This window comes from Canis lupus, chromosome 10 (genome assembly GCF_003254725.2).
Source record: "Canis lupus dingo isolate Sandy chromosome 10, ASM325472v2, whole genome shotgun sequence".
Lineage (NCBI taxonomy): Eukaryota > Metazoa > Chordata > Mammalia > Carnivora > Canidae > Canis > Canis lupus.
In genome coordinates, this window is record NC_064252.1 from 31,685,153 (window position 1) to 31,701,584 (window position 16,432).

The following is a 16,432-nucleotide window of genomic DNA, read 5'->3' on the forward strand; positions in this document are numbered from 1 at the left end:
CACCTCCATTTGTGTATAAAATGGTCATGGCTCTGACCCAAACCAGGTTGGCAAGAGCAGGAGGGAACAGGGAACCCATGTCAGCAAGGGGCTCAGCAAACCTGTTCTTCCTGGGGCTTCATCAGTTTGGGAACATGGAGAAGTAAAAGCAGCAGGGTCTGGGTCCAGACGTCTTCCCACTTTTCGGCTGCGTGACCTCAGGCTGGTTACCTGCCCTCTCTGTATCTCATCAGTCCCATCTGGGGATCTGGAGATAGTAATCCCTGCCCCCATGACTTTAGGATCAGAACCCACTGTCCAGAGTGGCCACCTGCTCCCCTGGTCACACAGTGGGCCACGTCAACTCCACATGTTCAACTTCAGTACATCCCAATTTTATGTAAATCACACCAAGGCCCAACATAGAACATTTCTCTTTCCCTTCTGTGTTAAGAACAAAAAGAGTATGGCGAGAACCATTCTCATCACACACATCTAATTCCAAAGACCAGAAAAGGAGAGCATAATGTATCTCATTCCTAATTTTTTATGAAGATTACACATAGAAATGATAAACATTTTTATATATTAGATTAAATAAAATATGTTCTTAAAATTAATTTCATCTGCTTTTGTTTTCCTTTTTAATGTGGCTCCTAGAAAATTTAGAATTACTCATGTGGCTCTGGGAACAGTGATGCCTTAGACAGTCACGTCCACTCCCTGGTCCCACCTGGATCCCAGCAGTTCAGCATGGTGATAAGGAGTGCAAATCCTGCAGCTCCACGGTTGGGTTTGAGTCATAGCTTGGCCACTTGTTCACTGAATAACCTTGGGTAAGTTACTTAGAACAATGCCTACATATGGAAGGCACTTGATAGAAGTTGTTTCTTCCCACAGAGAGGCAGCCCTGGGAAGTATTTACAGCTGAGAGCTCTGAAATCAGACTCCTGGACAGGCATCCTTCTTTGCCCACTAGCTGTACGGCCTTGAAGTTACTCAACCCTCCCCATACCTCAGTCCCCCCATACCTCAGTCCCCCCATCTGCAGCCTAGTAGGAGTGCCATTGGGAAGGACTCCCAGCCTTGGCTGCCATGTGGTAGCATTCAACAATCAAGTTCTATGATTCTGTACCCTCGCAGCCCCTCCCACCCACCACATGCTTCTCCTGCATCTCCCCCCTCCTCTCTCCTCCGCCCCTCCTCTCTCCTCTCCTTGTCCTGCCCCAGGACAGCTCAGCCTCTCTCCCAGTCTCATTGGCGGCAGTCACTGTCCAAATGATCTCCAGCCTCCTGGCTGGCCCCTCCAGTGCATTTTCCACTGTGGCTGCTGAAGCGCAGGTCCTAAATCCTAGAACTGGCTGCATCACTCCTTGCTTGAAACCCAACAGTGGCTCCATCTTGTCCACAGGTAAAGCCTACAAGATCCACCAGGGTCCACCAGATCCTCCAGGTCCTCTCAACACAGACCCCCTCACCCCCTCCCAGAACTCCAGCCCCACCCAGCTCCTCTCCAGTCCCCAAACATTCCAGGCTGTTCAGGCCTCTCTGCCTTTCCCTCCTCCTTTTATCTTCCATGAGTGCCCCACACCTGTGTCGGACCCATCAACACCAGACCCAGCTCAAGAGTTTCCTGAACTTCTCCCCAACCCCTCAGTGGATGTGACACCCTCCGCTGACTTTGTGCCCATTCTATGCTCATACAGTTCTGCTGCCCCCTGGGGCACCTGAGTGGGTGGCACAGCTGGGTGAGCATCCAACTCTTGATCTCCGCTCAGGTTGTGATCTCAGGATCATGAGATCGAGCCCGGTATCAGGCTCCTTGCTCAGCGCAGTGTCTGGGTGAGATTCTCTCTCTCCCTCTGCTTCTCCCCCGTTCCCCACTCCCTACTCACACACATGTGCTCTTTCTCACGCTCTCTCAAATAAGTAAATTATTTTATTTTATTTTATTTTATTTTATTTTATTTTATATCAGAGAGAGAGCACAAACTTGTACAGGGGTAGGGGCAGAGGGAGAGGGAGAAGCAGGCTCCCAACTGAGCAGAGCCTGATGCAGGTTCAATCCTAGGACCGGGGAATCACGACCTGAGTCAAAGGCAGATGCCTAACTGACTGATCCACCCAGGTGCCCCTCAAATAAATAAATAAATCTTAAAAAAAAAATCTGCTGCCCTATCTCTCAGTACAACAGTACAGCCTGAGGACTAGACACAGTTAACTTACTCGACTTACCTGTAACACCTCTGAGTTGGGTATTAATGACCATATTACAGTTCAGGAAACTAGAAGACAAAGAAATGGAGTCAACCCCCCAAGTCCTTGATGAGCCAGAATTCAAAGCCAGGCAATCTCGCTTCAGAGACCACTCTTCACCTCAGTGTATTTTTTAAATTGAGATATAATTGATATATAACATTGTGTAAGATTAAGGTGTATAACATGTTGATTTGATGCATTTATGTATTGCAAAATAATTGGCACCACAGGGTACTTAAAACCTCCATCACATCACATAATTATCATTTCTCTTTTGTGGTAAGAACGTTTCAGATCTACTCTTAGCAACTTTGAAGTAACCTAATACAGTATTGTTGACTCTAATCACTATGCTGTACACTAAATCTCCAGAAATTATTCATCTTCTAGTTGCATATGTGCACCCTTGAGCAACGTCTCTCCAGTTCCCCACACCACCCCCAGACCCTGGTAACCACAATTCTGCACTCTATTTCCTCACATAAGTTCAGCTTTTTAAGATCCTATGTACAAGTGAGATCATCCTGTGTTTGTCTTTCTCTGACTTATCTCACTTAGAGTAATGCCCTCAAAGTCCATCCATGTTGTCACAAAGGGCAGGATGTCTTTCTTTATTATTAGCTGAATAGTGCTCCAGTGTGTGTGTGTGTGTGTGTGTGTGTGTGTGTGCGCGTATGCACATAAAACGTCTATCCATTCATCCAAGGATGGACACTTAAGTTGCTTCCATATCTGGACTATTGTGAGTAATGCTGCCCTGGATTTGCTTTTTTTTTTTTTCCATGAGATACAGTGGTGATGGCTGGGCTGACTTGCTTTTATAACCTAAGCTAGCATGGTTAATTTTTGAAGTCAGGAGTTCAGAGAGGGAAAGTTACTTGCCCAAGGTCACCAGGGAGGTCTCTTTCCAGCCAGAAGTGGAGTCTGAGTCTCATAGCTCTCAGTGTTCTTTTTCTCATTTTTTTGCTTGGTCCTGTGTCTTTGCCACAAAAGCCCAGGTTGACGCACCCCAACAATGGGCAGGAAAGATCCTGGGCACTTGCCTACAGACATGGCCCGAAGCAATGAAATCTCCACAGTGAGACAGAGAAAGAGCACAGCCATGGGAGCATCTGCTTTGTTTGCTTGGCTTGGTATGTTTTCATTACAAACAATCTGGAATCTGATCCTGCCTGGGAGGCATGAGGCTTCTTTTATTCTCCTGTAGGGCAGAAAAGAGAGTAGGGTGGAGCAGCTTAGCTAACAAGTGCTGACAGGAAGGCAGAACCGGTCAAGTCCAGGGTCGGGACACTCCCTGTGGAAGCCCAGACAGAGGGGATGCTAGCCAGGGACTCCCGGGGGGTGGGCGGGGGGGCGGGGGGCGCGGACAGGCTGTCTGTCAGGGCCTGTCACTCAGGGGGCCATCATTTCTCAGTGAGTAATGCCCCTCCAGGCCAACTGAGTAATGCCTCTCCAAGCCTTGCCTGAAGGTTGAGAGTCCTCAGACCCCAAAAAGGAGGTTTACTGCAGATCACATTGGGCAAGAAAAAAATCAGACCTTGAGGAGCTTGTGAGAGAGAGCCCACAAAGTGGGGCTAGCAAGAAAGGTAGAAAAGGGCAGGAGATTCCAGTAGGGCCAGGGGAATTTCTGGCAACTTCTTTAAAACCGCTGGTAGTGGCGCTATTTGTTATTCATTGTGCCAGTTCTCTTATGAGAAACCATTGAATAAATGCATTTCAGAATTAAGTGTTAGGGGACCAAAAATTTGTCTCTTCTGCAGAACTGGCCCCCTTCCCTTTGTCAGATATCAGAATCTTCAGGTCTCAGACTGGAAAAAGCATTAAAGGTCATCTGCCCACCTTGCGCTTGACTTTGCTTCTACAGCCAGTCAGCTATGTTGCAGGCTCTGTGTGAGGTGTTAGCATATCATAAGGACTTTGAAAAATAAAATGTAACACCTCAGTACGAATAGAGCTACCAAACAATGTGGCTTAGGTGTGCAGGCAAATGGGTTTCTCATTAGTGAACCCCAGAATTAGAATTACCCATCAAACACAGACAGTGTTGGGCTGCCTCAGGCTTCCCCACATTTGGGGCCTGACCTGAAAAAAACTTATAATCTGGGAAGCAGAGCAGATTACATGCTGTTTGTAGGAAAGACAGCTCCCAAAGAGAAAGGAGAGGAGAATTGGCTGGGCTACTTACTACACTTGCACCATTTCTCCTCCAAACCCACTGATGGAGTAGGTGACTCCCTCTGAGGAGGACTGGGTGGCCAGGGGCAGATGGGCCAGGGGTGTTGCTCCCCTCACATGGAAGGACTTTGGAAATAAGAGATTTCCCCCCGTAGCTTGTCCCCATCCTACAGTTACTCTCTTCTGAAGAAGGACTCAGGGGCCCCAGGTCCCTTCAGAATAAATTTCCACCTCAGATAAGCCTTGGTATGAATATCTTCCCACAGACACACCCACAGGCCAGCAAAGCAGGTTTAGGCAGCCAGTAGCCACTAAATGCATGCACCTTATATCAGGATCATTTTGGCTAGAAGTGACAAAAATTCTACCTTTATCTGGCTGAAACACTCTGAAGACCTGGGGATTAGCATCTCAGTGAAGTCACCAAGGTCCTAGGCTCCTTCTGTCTCTGCTGGCCAGCCTCGGGCTCAGCTTCATTCTTGGACATGTCCCTTGTCCTGTGCAGGCTGGCTGTGGCATTCTGGGTTATATGCCCCATGCTTCCCTGCTCATATCCATCATGGAGTAGGATGTTCTCTTACATCTGATTGGGATTCACAGGTCCGTCCCCAGACCCCAGAGAGAGGAGTGCTGTGTTCTAAGTAACTTAAGATAATCAGTATCTACCTTTTGTGTTGGGAGTAGGGTCAGTTCCACTGAACCCCGTGGCTGGGTGGAGGGAGTAGAAACCTAAACAGAATGGATGGAGAAAGTGGGGGAATGGATGGTGGGCAGAATCTGAGGTGAGGATTTACTACAGGGTGTTTACTGGGGTCTGCTCTGCCAACAGACTGCACTTGGGAATACCAACTTGAGCAGTGATGGAAGTAGGATTGAGGGGAGTGTGAACTACAAGGTGATTACAAGAGGGACCTCAGTTGATCCCACTGGGGTCCTAGAGCTGAGAAGGCCCTTCAGAATGGTCACAAATGGTGGCAAGAAAGCCAGGCCTTTGAACTCCTGCACCAACCAGTCTTGCACATGGCCTGCCCTAGGAACATGGCATGAACTTGGGCAAGGCCCTGCCCCTTAGCTGAGGGCAATTCCTGGAGTCACTCAGCCATGAGCCATCAGCAGCCACCATACCAGACATCAGGGGAATGAGCACTTCTGTCCTGGAGGGGGCATTCAGGTGGCACCTGCAGCATCCACTGCAGAAGGCAGCAACCATCTCAGAGGACCTCCACTTCCATACCTTTTTTCCCTGCTGGGAAGTCAAGATGGAGTCCTGGGATGACATGGCGGTCCCTCCTTGATGCCCTGCTCTGAACACCCCAGGCTTCCCTTCAGCAACCACAAGAGAGAATCAAAAATGAAGGTGCTTTGTAAACCACACAAGCAAAAGAAATTCTGAGCTTCTGGGACATTTGCATTATGATTCCCATCCTGCCTGGTTTCAGTTAGTTGTTTCTGGTCTTCTCCTTTCCTCAACTACATTCCACCCCATGGCTCCTGGCACAGAGGAGACACAAGTGGGCATGAGAGAAGGTACAGGTCTGTGTTGGGGGAAGTCAGGCAAGAAGTAAGGCAGAGAGGAGACACGGGGAGACAATGGGAGGGAGGGGCTTAGACTCACTTTAATGATGAGAGAGCTGATGAGCAATCGTGTGGCCCCTGAGTGACCACCCTGCTCATTCTCCTGGAAAGAAGTTAAGAGTTCTGGGGACGCTAAGCCCTGCTTGGCTTTCCAAACAGGATGGCGCTGTGGAGAGCACTCAGGCTCCCCTGGTTCTCCTGCTACACCCTGTCTATGCCTCACCCAGTCACCTCTGCTGGTTTCCTCTCATGTTCCTGACCCCTAACCTCTGGATCCCCCTCCAGTTCTCATCTTCCTTCATTGGCTATTTCACTCAGTTCCATGGCTTTCCATACCACCTGCATTCCACAACTTCTCAAATTAAATCCCCAGGGGAGTCTTCCCTTCTGAACTCCAGACTTCTTTGTAGAAATGTCCACCAGGACGTCTGACCGTGGATACAACTGGGCAGTTGGGTTTTCCACAGCCTTTGCCATTTGAGAAGGGAGCAGGGGAAGAGAGGGGGATCCATGCTTCCAGCTACTCCAACCAAAACCCTTAAAGCCATTCTGCAGTCCTGCATTTCTCTAGCATCCTACCCATCAGCAAATCCTTTCCACTCTGCCTTCAAAACTGTTCTAGGATCTACTGCCCTGGCTCAAGCCACTGTCATCACTAATCTCTATTATTAAACTAGACTTTCAACAGATCTCTTGCCTTTTTAGCCCTTGCTTTGGTCTCCTTATAGCAAAGTGAATCTTTTATTTTATTTTTTTAAAGATTTATTTATTTATTTATTATTTATTTATTTATTTGTTTGTTTATGATAGTCACACACAGAGAGAGAGAGAGAGAGGCAGAGACACAGAAAGAGGGAGAAGCAGGCTCCATGCGGGGAGCCCTACGTGGGACTCGATCCGGGAACTCCAGGATCGCGCCCTGGGCCAAAGGCAGGCGCTAAACCACTGAGCCACCCAGGGATCCCCCAAAGTGAATCTTTTAAACCATAAGTCAGATCATGTCATTTCCCTACCCCAAACCCTCTCTGGATCCCCATGTCATTCAAAGTAAAAACAGAAGTCCTTGTGTTGGCTCTGACATCCTTGACTTGCATCCTTCCCCACTGCCCTGACTTCCCTCCACCTTTCTGGCCTCAGCTGCTTGGCTGCAAGCACACCTGCCTCCTTGTGACTCGTTAATTAAACACAGTCTCGGCGCTTGCTCTTCTGTGCCCAGGGTAGGCCTGTGACTCGTTCCTTTGCTTCCTTCAGGTCTCTACTACATACCACTTTATTAGGGAGGACTCGAAAGAAAACTCTGTATGAAATAACATCCCCACCCTAACTTCCAGAAAGCCCTACCTACCTTAGCTTGGTTTATTTTCCCCCATAACACTTGTCTCCACCTAATATGTCATATATCTGCCTGTTAATTTCTCACCCAACCCTGCATTGTATCCCTGGTGCCTGCAACAGTGCCTGGCTTATAGGAAGGGCTCAGTAAACACTTGTCAAATGAATGGCTGGGCTTTGGAATCAGACATACCTTGGTTAGATCTCAACTCTTCTGTGTGCCAGCCCTCTTCTGTGTGTAATTGCCTGCAGCCAGTTACATAACCTTGCTGGGCCACAGTTTTATCATGTGTGAAATGGGAAAACAATTGTACTTACTGCATAAGATGGTAATGAAGACTGTGTGAATTAATATTTAGTTGTTAGAATAGCACCTGGCACATAAAAAGCACTCATTAAAGGTGACTGTCATTGCCCATCATTGTTGTTACTACAGTCATCATCATTATGTATTCACAGGATGAGACACATGGTCCCAGCCCAGTGCCCCACCCCAGCCCCCAGCCTCTTCTTTTAGCCAGAGGTGGAGGCAAGTGATTCAGGTGGTGGCAGCCTGCGCTGTGACTTAGCCCTGAGTCAGCCACATCGGGGTACCCTGGCATGGGCTGCCTTGGCCAGGGGGCCCTTGGGTTGAATCATCAGGGCCATGATTCCAGCTGGGGGATACCTTGGCTAAGGAGTTCAGCTCATAGAGCTTGCCCTCCCTGGATCCTTCCAGGAGGAGACTGGGCATTTGCCCCATTGTGTGCTCAGGAACTGCACTTTGCCAGCCCAAGTCCATCTGTCAGTAGGGCTTGAAAAAGAGCCAAGTGGGGAAAGGAAAAAGTAGGAAGAGAAAAGTCACTTCAATCTTTTGCCATTAAACAGGGCAGGATGGTGTTGTGAACAGATCATGGGGCTCTAAAGTCACCACGGCTGTATGTGAGTCTCCATCCCTCTTCTTACTAGCTCTCAAGGTTAGTGGGAGAATACACAGTGGACAGAGGCTGTCTTCAAGTCCCAAATCCCTCATGAACACTTTTCAGTGACTGTTGTAAAAGGAAAGAGGTATTCCCTGTCTCCCCGTCCTTCCCACCTCCTTCCCAGGAAGGGAAGGAAACAATCTCATATGTCCTTCTTTCTCCTTTTTAAGATTTTACCTTATTTATTGATCTGAGAGAGAGAGAGAGAGAAGAGAGAGAGAGTGTGTGTGTGTGTGTGTGTGTGTGCATGTGAATGGGAGGAGGAGCAGAGGGAGAGGGACAAGCAGAATCCACATGAGTGTGGAACCCCATGCAGGGCTCAATCCCAGGACCCTGAGTCGAAATCAAGAATCAGATGCTTAATCAACTGAGCCACCCAGGCACCCCCTTCCTTCTTTCATTCAAGAGCCCTTTATTGAGCACCTGCTGCATGCCACGGGCTGTGCTAGGCACTCGATACAGAAGTCATGAGCAGGTAGGAGAGGCAGACAGTGTATATAAATGAGCAGTTAATACCTGATTATTAAAAAAAATTACCTGATTATAAACTGTATTCAGTATGAGGCAGGAGAACAGGCTGTTAAAAGAGAAAACAACACAGTGGAGACAGAAAAACCGGAGTGGTACCATTTAGACAAGGACAAGAATGGCAGCAAGCCAACCATATGAGCCACACAGGGAAGAACCTTCCAGAGGGAGAAAATAGCGCATGCAACAGCCCAGAGGCAGGAAGCATTTAGGGAGTGCAGGAGACCCTGTGTCAAAGCGTCACAGGCCAGCACAGAGTGACAGATGTGGCTAGGAGAGGGCCAGGTGAACATGGGGCACCCTCTTGAATTTCCCTTTTCTGATGGATCCCGGGCTTGCAGTGCCTACTCCCACCACCTCCAACAGTTGCCTTGTAAACTCTTTTTAGTCTTCTAGTTGTTTACAGAGACCGGGCTTGTGTGAAGACATCATAGCCATAGGCATATAACCTATGTAGTACCATTCCTGACACAGTTAGTGCTCATTAAAAAACAGATTAGAACCCTTGAAAGACTGTGTGAAAATACTGAGAGAAGGAAAGCCCCATAACAATCTGTGAGTTGTTGTATTGCCATTTCAGAAAGAAGAGAGAACTTTGAATTTAAATGCATCCTTCTCCCCCTGACCATTACAAAGGGAATTGGGTGGCCTCTGTCCCCTCATGTGGGAACCCTTCCCCACCCCACCCACCCTCAGGCCTCAGGGTCCCTCCACTGCATACCCAGGGCAGTCTTCTGTTGAATTGTCTGTCCCTGTAACTGTCTCTTCCATGGGCTCCTCAATGATGGGGACTGGGCCTTCATTATCTGTTTAATACAGCCCTTGGATGACATGTTATTTCATTTCAGGTATGTTTCAGGACCCTTCTAAATACCGAGCTGACTCTAAACCACCTTTGCACTAAAAACATGGTCCTTTCAAGCCACTATACCATCTTAATAAAGTGTAACATCCTTTTAATTTTCCTAAAGTGTGGACTGGTTTGAAGTATAGATTGATTCATTGGCTATTTCCGCCTCTGTGGCTTTCTCAAGACCTCCGGTTTCCATGAGGAGCAGGCAGGCTTTTCGCCAGGGATATTGCACCAGAGGTTTGTGTTATTTACTGCTGGGGAGAATGCCAAAAGTAATAACATTAGACCCACGATTCCCAAACCCTACATTCAGATACCCTGGGGACAGCATGGTATATTTTGAATTTTCAAGGAACAGCAGTTCTAGACATCTGTCAGACACCGTGCAGATTGCTAGCCGAGGTAGTTCACAGTTTCAACAGCAGATTACAACATGTTCCTCTCAGTGACATCACATCTTTACAAAGCTGGGGTTTTGGTGGTGGTTACGCTAAAAAAGTAAGTACTCTATGAAAATCAGTGTGGAACAGGAAATGAGGGTGATGGTGTCCGGTTCGGGACCAAGGTCAGGAATTTGTGCAGTGCCCAACAAGCGCACACATCGCATTAATAAGTAATTGTAGTTACTTTAAAGGAAGTAAAAACATTATGCGTATGTTTTCCAATTACCAAGTTGTTAGGGCATAAGTACTTAGTAAGCTATTTGGCTCTAAGTACTTAATAAGTGAAACTGTTTGATATTTCTTTTGGCCTAAAAATGCCGTGAAATAATTCCTAAGATGGAAGCCATGAGCCCAAGAAAGTCTGAGAACTTCTCCATTACATTATAGTGACTCCCACTTACTTCTTTTAGGCTTTCAATGCTGACCTCAGGAATTAATTCTGAGCTAAACCCTAAGCATGGCTTAACATTAATGACCTACACACACAACCTGTACTTAATCCTGCCTCAAGAGTCTAGGAGCTGCGAGACTGGTAAAAATTTACTGGGAGGAAAAACAGAGATGCAGCCCATCCCTGTTCACCCCATCTAACTAGTTTCTTAATGAGCGAATACCACTCTGGAATGAGCTGGATGCATGCCTTCCTGTTATAAAAACAGAAAAACAAGCATCCATTTGTGTGCCAGGGTTACGGTTTATTATCTCAGGCTAGGAGTGGCCTGAATCTCCAGCTGGCCCTGTGAGCTGATTACTGCCAGAAACACCACAGAGCAAGTGTTCTGAAGCTACAGTTATTATTGTTGGTAGCTGTCCTCCCAGCTTTTAGCTTATTCGTAAATAACCTCGTTCAGTAAATTGCCTCATGTAGTTAGTTATCTTTGTTTCAAGAAAACAAGGTTGTCTGGGCCATCACACCAGGAAGGAACATGTTCCACACTGAGCCTTCTATGGGAACTTGATGGAGATGGATTTGGCTAGGGTGAGCTGCTGGTCACATTCGCATGAAATGTGTCCTAGGCTATTGAAATAGGGCAGTGGACTTCAGTCACTCATGTCTCTTGGACGGGTTGATTCCAGACCATTTTCTGGGAAGGATCTTGGCCCCAATCCCTGTGTTCATCTGTATAGGGAGATAGGGTTGCCTGTGTTCAAGCATGAAACCCTATGTTCCCTCAGCTTCCACGAGAAGGTGTTACAGCTCAATTATCTGTTGTTTGTGAGTCTCTTTTCCATGGGTACCATCAGCCTCAGGGCCACTGCACCTGCTTTTCCCTCCTGCCTAGGCTCCCTGCACTCAGCTATTACCATGACTGGGCTCTTCATCCATTCTTTCAGCAAATATTTATTGAGTTCCTCCTGTGTGCCAAGCACTAGACTGGGGTGTTCAGGGTATAGGAGGGGATGATAATAATCATAACAGTTAACATTTACTAAATTCTTGTGAACTAAGAACTAAGCCTTCTTCCAGACCATTTACATGTAGTGTATTATTTAATGCTTGACAACAATCCAATGATGTTCAACAGTAATCCAGCAAATTATCCACATTTTGTTGTGGATCAGCTCCTTTATATCACCAAGGTACCCAACATTTTTCTGATAAGGAAAGTGAGACACAGAGAGGCTAAGTAACTTCCTCCAAGGTCACGCAGCTAATAGGTGATGGACCTGGTGTTTGAGCTTACATTCTTAAACACTGTTACATTGTCTCTCTAGCAACACACAGAAGGCCACTGGTCTTGTTGGCTTTCATTACTGTGGAGGAGAGAGACAATAAGCACGTTAGGTGATAAGTAATTTCAGATCGTCAAAGGTGGTAAGAAAAGAAGTAGTAACAATAAACCAGGGTAATTGGGTAGAGACTTAAGAGTGGGCAAGGAAGAGTAGCTGCTTTACATTAGGTAGTTGGAAACCCCTCCACTAAGGACTCATCTGGGCCGAGACCTGAAGAAGCAGGCCTTGGGAAAGTATTCAGGAAAATTGTTCCAAGCAGAGGGAATAGCAAGTCCAGAGGCAGTGAAGCAGAAACAAGTTTGGCTGAATGCAAAAGAGAGATAAGCAGAACCCAGATCACATAGGGTCATGCTTTGTGACCTGGGCTGCACACAACTGCCTGAGGGGCTTCTAAAAATACTGATGCCTTGGCCAACACCCAGAGATGCTAAGGAAATCAGTCTGAGGTTTGGCCTAGGCAAGAGGAATTTTAAAAGAAGATGCTCACAGTGGTCCAATGACATATGATGGTGGCTTGGACCAGGGTGGTGGCAGTGGAAGTAGCCATGTCTCCCCTTCAGCCACTGCTCCCTTCATGGGGGATTTTAAATGGCTCATGGCTGGGGTCTCTCCTACACAGACCACCTGTGGTTTACAGGAAGTGCTCACATTCTTAGCCTGGATAGACCAAAGTCTGGGGTGCCTAGCTGCAGGTAGCCTGGGAGCACATCAGCTCCAGCATACCAGCTCTGCCTTGCTGCTCATACACACATCCGCCTTGTCCTGCTGATGCTCTTACCAGATATATCAAGAGGAGCAGTAGACTGGCACAGCTTTTTCCAAAGAAATCATCACCTCAAAATCTCACATCTCCAGCCACCCAGCCTTTTAAGGCTCACACAATTATGGGGGGAGGTTGCAGAGGAGGCTGGTAGGCTGAAGATGCTGAATATTGATCTATTCAGGCCTTTAACTGATTGGATGAGGCCCACACCGATTATGGAGGGCAATCTGCTTTACTCAAAAGTCCAGAGATTTATTTTATTTTTTTATAATAAATTTATTTTTTAGTGGTGTTCAATTTGCCAACATACAGAATAACACCCAAGTCCAGAGATTTAAATGCAAATCTCAACCAAAACCCCCTCACAGAAACATCCAGAATATTTGACCAAATACCTGAGCAGATGCATCTTATATCATCTTACACTATTATATTCATAGAATATTTCCAAAAGAGTACAAAGAAATCTTTTCACCAAGGGGCTTGGAGTTTAGAGTAAAAGACATACTTATTTTTTCCCATATATTATTTTTATATCTTTGACTTTATTTTTTGCTCTGTGAGTATATGTATTCATTTCTCAAATAAGAAATAAACTATAAAATTTGGATCAAAATGATCACTGGGTTGCATTTATTGGCTATCTGTAAAACTGCCTTCCTCAAATCATACTTTAAGGAGATGACACAAGTACATGAGCCTACCCTAAGGAGTATCATAAGAAACATCAAACATCATGGAGCATTGTTGACATTTGTTCCACATCACAGTGTCCTCTATAGGAGGAGCCCGGGAGATGCCACATGAATTTTAATTCCAAAAATGGTTGTGGGGTACCAGGGTGGCTCAGTCGGTTAAGTATCTGATTCTTAATTTCAGCTCAGATCGTGATCTCAGGGTGGTGAGATCGAGCCCATCATCAAGCCCTGCATCGGGCTCCACACTCAGATTCTCTCTTCCTCTCCCAAGCTTTCTCTCTCTCTCTCTCTCTCTCCCTCTCTCAAATAAATAAATAAATCTTAAAAAAAAATAAAAAAGAATGGTTGCAATTCTCTTAGGTATCTGCTTGCATTTCCTCTTCAGGAGACTGAATTTGTGTGACTGACCAAAGTTTCCTACAATGAACCCTACAAAATGGGGTCACATCTCTAGTCAGATATTACCAGATAGGTTTTTAGCCTCCTTTGAAAGACAATTTTACATTCTCACTCTTACTTGTCTTTCTCTTTTAGTCCTGCCTTTGCTTAACCTTTTACTACAGAAATTTTCAAATATACACAACAGCAGAGAAAATAGTAAAGTATATTCCCAGGTACCTGTCACCCAACTTCAACCATTATTCACTGAGTCAGTTTTGTTCTACATACTCCTCCACACCTCCTCTCAAACACCACTGAATACTTTTTCATTTTTTTAAGATGAAATATCATTTTAGTTCTATAAAACTCATCCTTCTAAAGTGTATAGTTTAGTGGTTTTTATGTATATTCACAAGGTGGAGCTATCACCATTATATAATTCCAAGATATGTTTATCACCTCATACCCAGCAGAAGTCATTCTCCATTCTCCTTTCACCTCGGCTCCTGGCAACGCCTCATCTACTTTTTGTCTCTATGGATCACCAGATTATTTTAAAACAAATCTCAGATATCACATAATTTCACCTATAATTATTTCAGTATGTATTTCGAATACATAAGGACTCCTTTCTTTTTCCTTTAATATAGACAAATACCATAGGATACCAAAAAATAGTAATAATTCTTCAATATAATCTAATATGTAGTCAGTGTTCAATAGTTCCCTATTAATTGGTTTGTCCTCATTGTATCCAAACAAGGGCTTCATACCTGTCATGGTTGGGATGACATGAGTCTCTTTTGATCTATAACAGTTCCTCTTCCTGTGGTTGATTGGTCACTTATTTGTTAGAAGGGGTGGGGGGAGATCATTTTCCTATAGGATTTTCTACATTCTGAATTTGGCTAATTACAGATCCACTGTGGGTTCACTTATTGCCTGTACATCCTATAAACTGGGGGTTGAATATAGAGATTTGATATGACTCTGGTTCTGGGTTTGGCAAGAATACTTCCCGGTTGGTAGTAGGTGTTTCTCTTGCACATCTGTAGACATAGTCGTGTCTGACTGTCTTTTGCGATTTAAGACTGATCTGTAAATTCAGGTGCTGTCTGCCTGACCAACACATTAGGAAGTTGGCCATCAGCCTTTCCTGAAGGTTTTGCATTGATCACTGTTGCCTAGATTCATTCTTGCCTTAGGGAGATTTGCAGAAGGATGATGCCCTAGTTCTCTTACTCCTTCCTCATTATTTAGCTGTGATTAATCTAAAAAATTTTTTCCTCATCAAGTTAGGTGATTATACAGGAGGTAGATTTTGTAGCTGGATGAATAGTTATGTAAAAAAATATGTAAATAATTATGAAAAAATCCAACAATGAGTTAAAGAGAACCAACTTTTACTGAGTATCTTCTAAGTGCCAGACACTATGCTAGATAGTCCTTTGATATTCATTATAATGTAATTTAAAAATCATAATAATCTAGGGTGCCTGGGTGGCTCAGTCAGTAAGAATCCAAGTCGTGATTCTGGCTCAAGTCATGAGCTCAGGGTTGTGAGATAGAACGCCACATCAGGCTCTGCATTCAGCAGGGAGTTTGCTTGAGATTCTCTCTCTCTTCTCCTCCTGCCCCTATCTCTGTTCTCTCTCCCTCTTTCTCTCTCTCCCTCCATACCTCCAACATAAATAAATATAAATAAATTCTTTTTAAAAAATAATAATCCTACAGGACAGTTATCTCATTTAACAGATAGGAAACTAAAACTCAGGGATCCCTGGGTGGTGCAGCGGTTTGGCGCCTGCCTTTGGCCCAGGGCGCGATCCTGGAGACCCGGGATCGAATCCCACGTCAGGCTCCCGGTGCATGGAGCCTGCTTCTCCCTCTGCCTGTGTCTCTGCCTCTCTCTCTCTCTCTGTGTGACTATCATAAATAAATAAAATTTAAAAAAATAAATAAATAAAAAATAAAACTCAGAAAAGTGATTTAAATCAGGTCAAACAGCTGGAATTAGGTATAGGAAAGGTGCACCAAAATTATGAATGACCTGTTAACCATCTAAGTTAACAGGTTAGATGGCAGAGTCAATACCGGGGAACGAAGGGACAGATGGAAATATAAGAGCTTTATATTTACATAGGAAAATGTAAAGTCCTGCTCTGGGACTGAATCCACTCAGGTTCACACTCGGAGAGATGTGACTTATCAGGATCTTGTGTTTCAAAATGAGTGGGAAATACCAGAGAGGGAGACAGAACATGAGAGACTCCTAACTCTGGGAAACGAACAAGAGGTGGTGGAAAGGGAGGTGGGCAGGGGGGTGGGGGTGACTGGGTGACGGGCACTGAGGGGGCACTTAATGGGATGAGCACTGAGTGTTATGTTGGCAAATTGAACTCCAATAAAAAAAACGACCTGGAGACATTAGCTTACAACAAGCTCCATATGGATCTTAGAAAAACTAACATTGTATTAAGCTGCATTAATAGGAGCAAGTAATGAATAGGCTCAAAGCTCCATTTGGATAAAAATCATAAATCTCTTTTTTTCTTATTGTATCCTCAGCCTCCGGCATAGTATCTGGAAAAACAGTCAGTAATTATCTGGATATAATGGGCACTCAATACAACACCTGGAAACACTTAGATATATTTATTCAATCATTAACCAAGTCTATTGGGTGCTTGTTCCCTGAGTGCTGCTATTGGTGCTTGAAATCCAGCAGTGCTCTTGCAGAGCCAACATTC

The 16,432-nt window shown here is 45.3% G+C and overlaps 1 protein-coding gene across 4 annotated transcripts in view; it reads left to right on the forward strand.

Annotated features, from left to right (window-relative positions):
• Positions 1-16,432, forward strand: part of SYN3 (synapsin III) — a 452,538-nt gene that overhangs the window by 401,064 nt on the left and 35,042 nt on the right. The gene's annotated exons all lie outside the window — the stretch shown is intronic.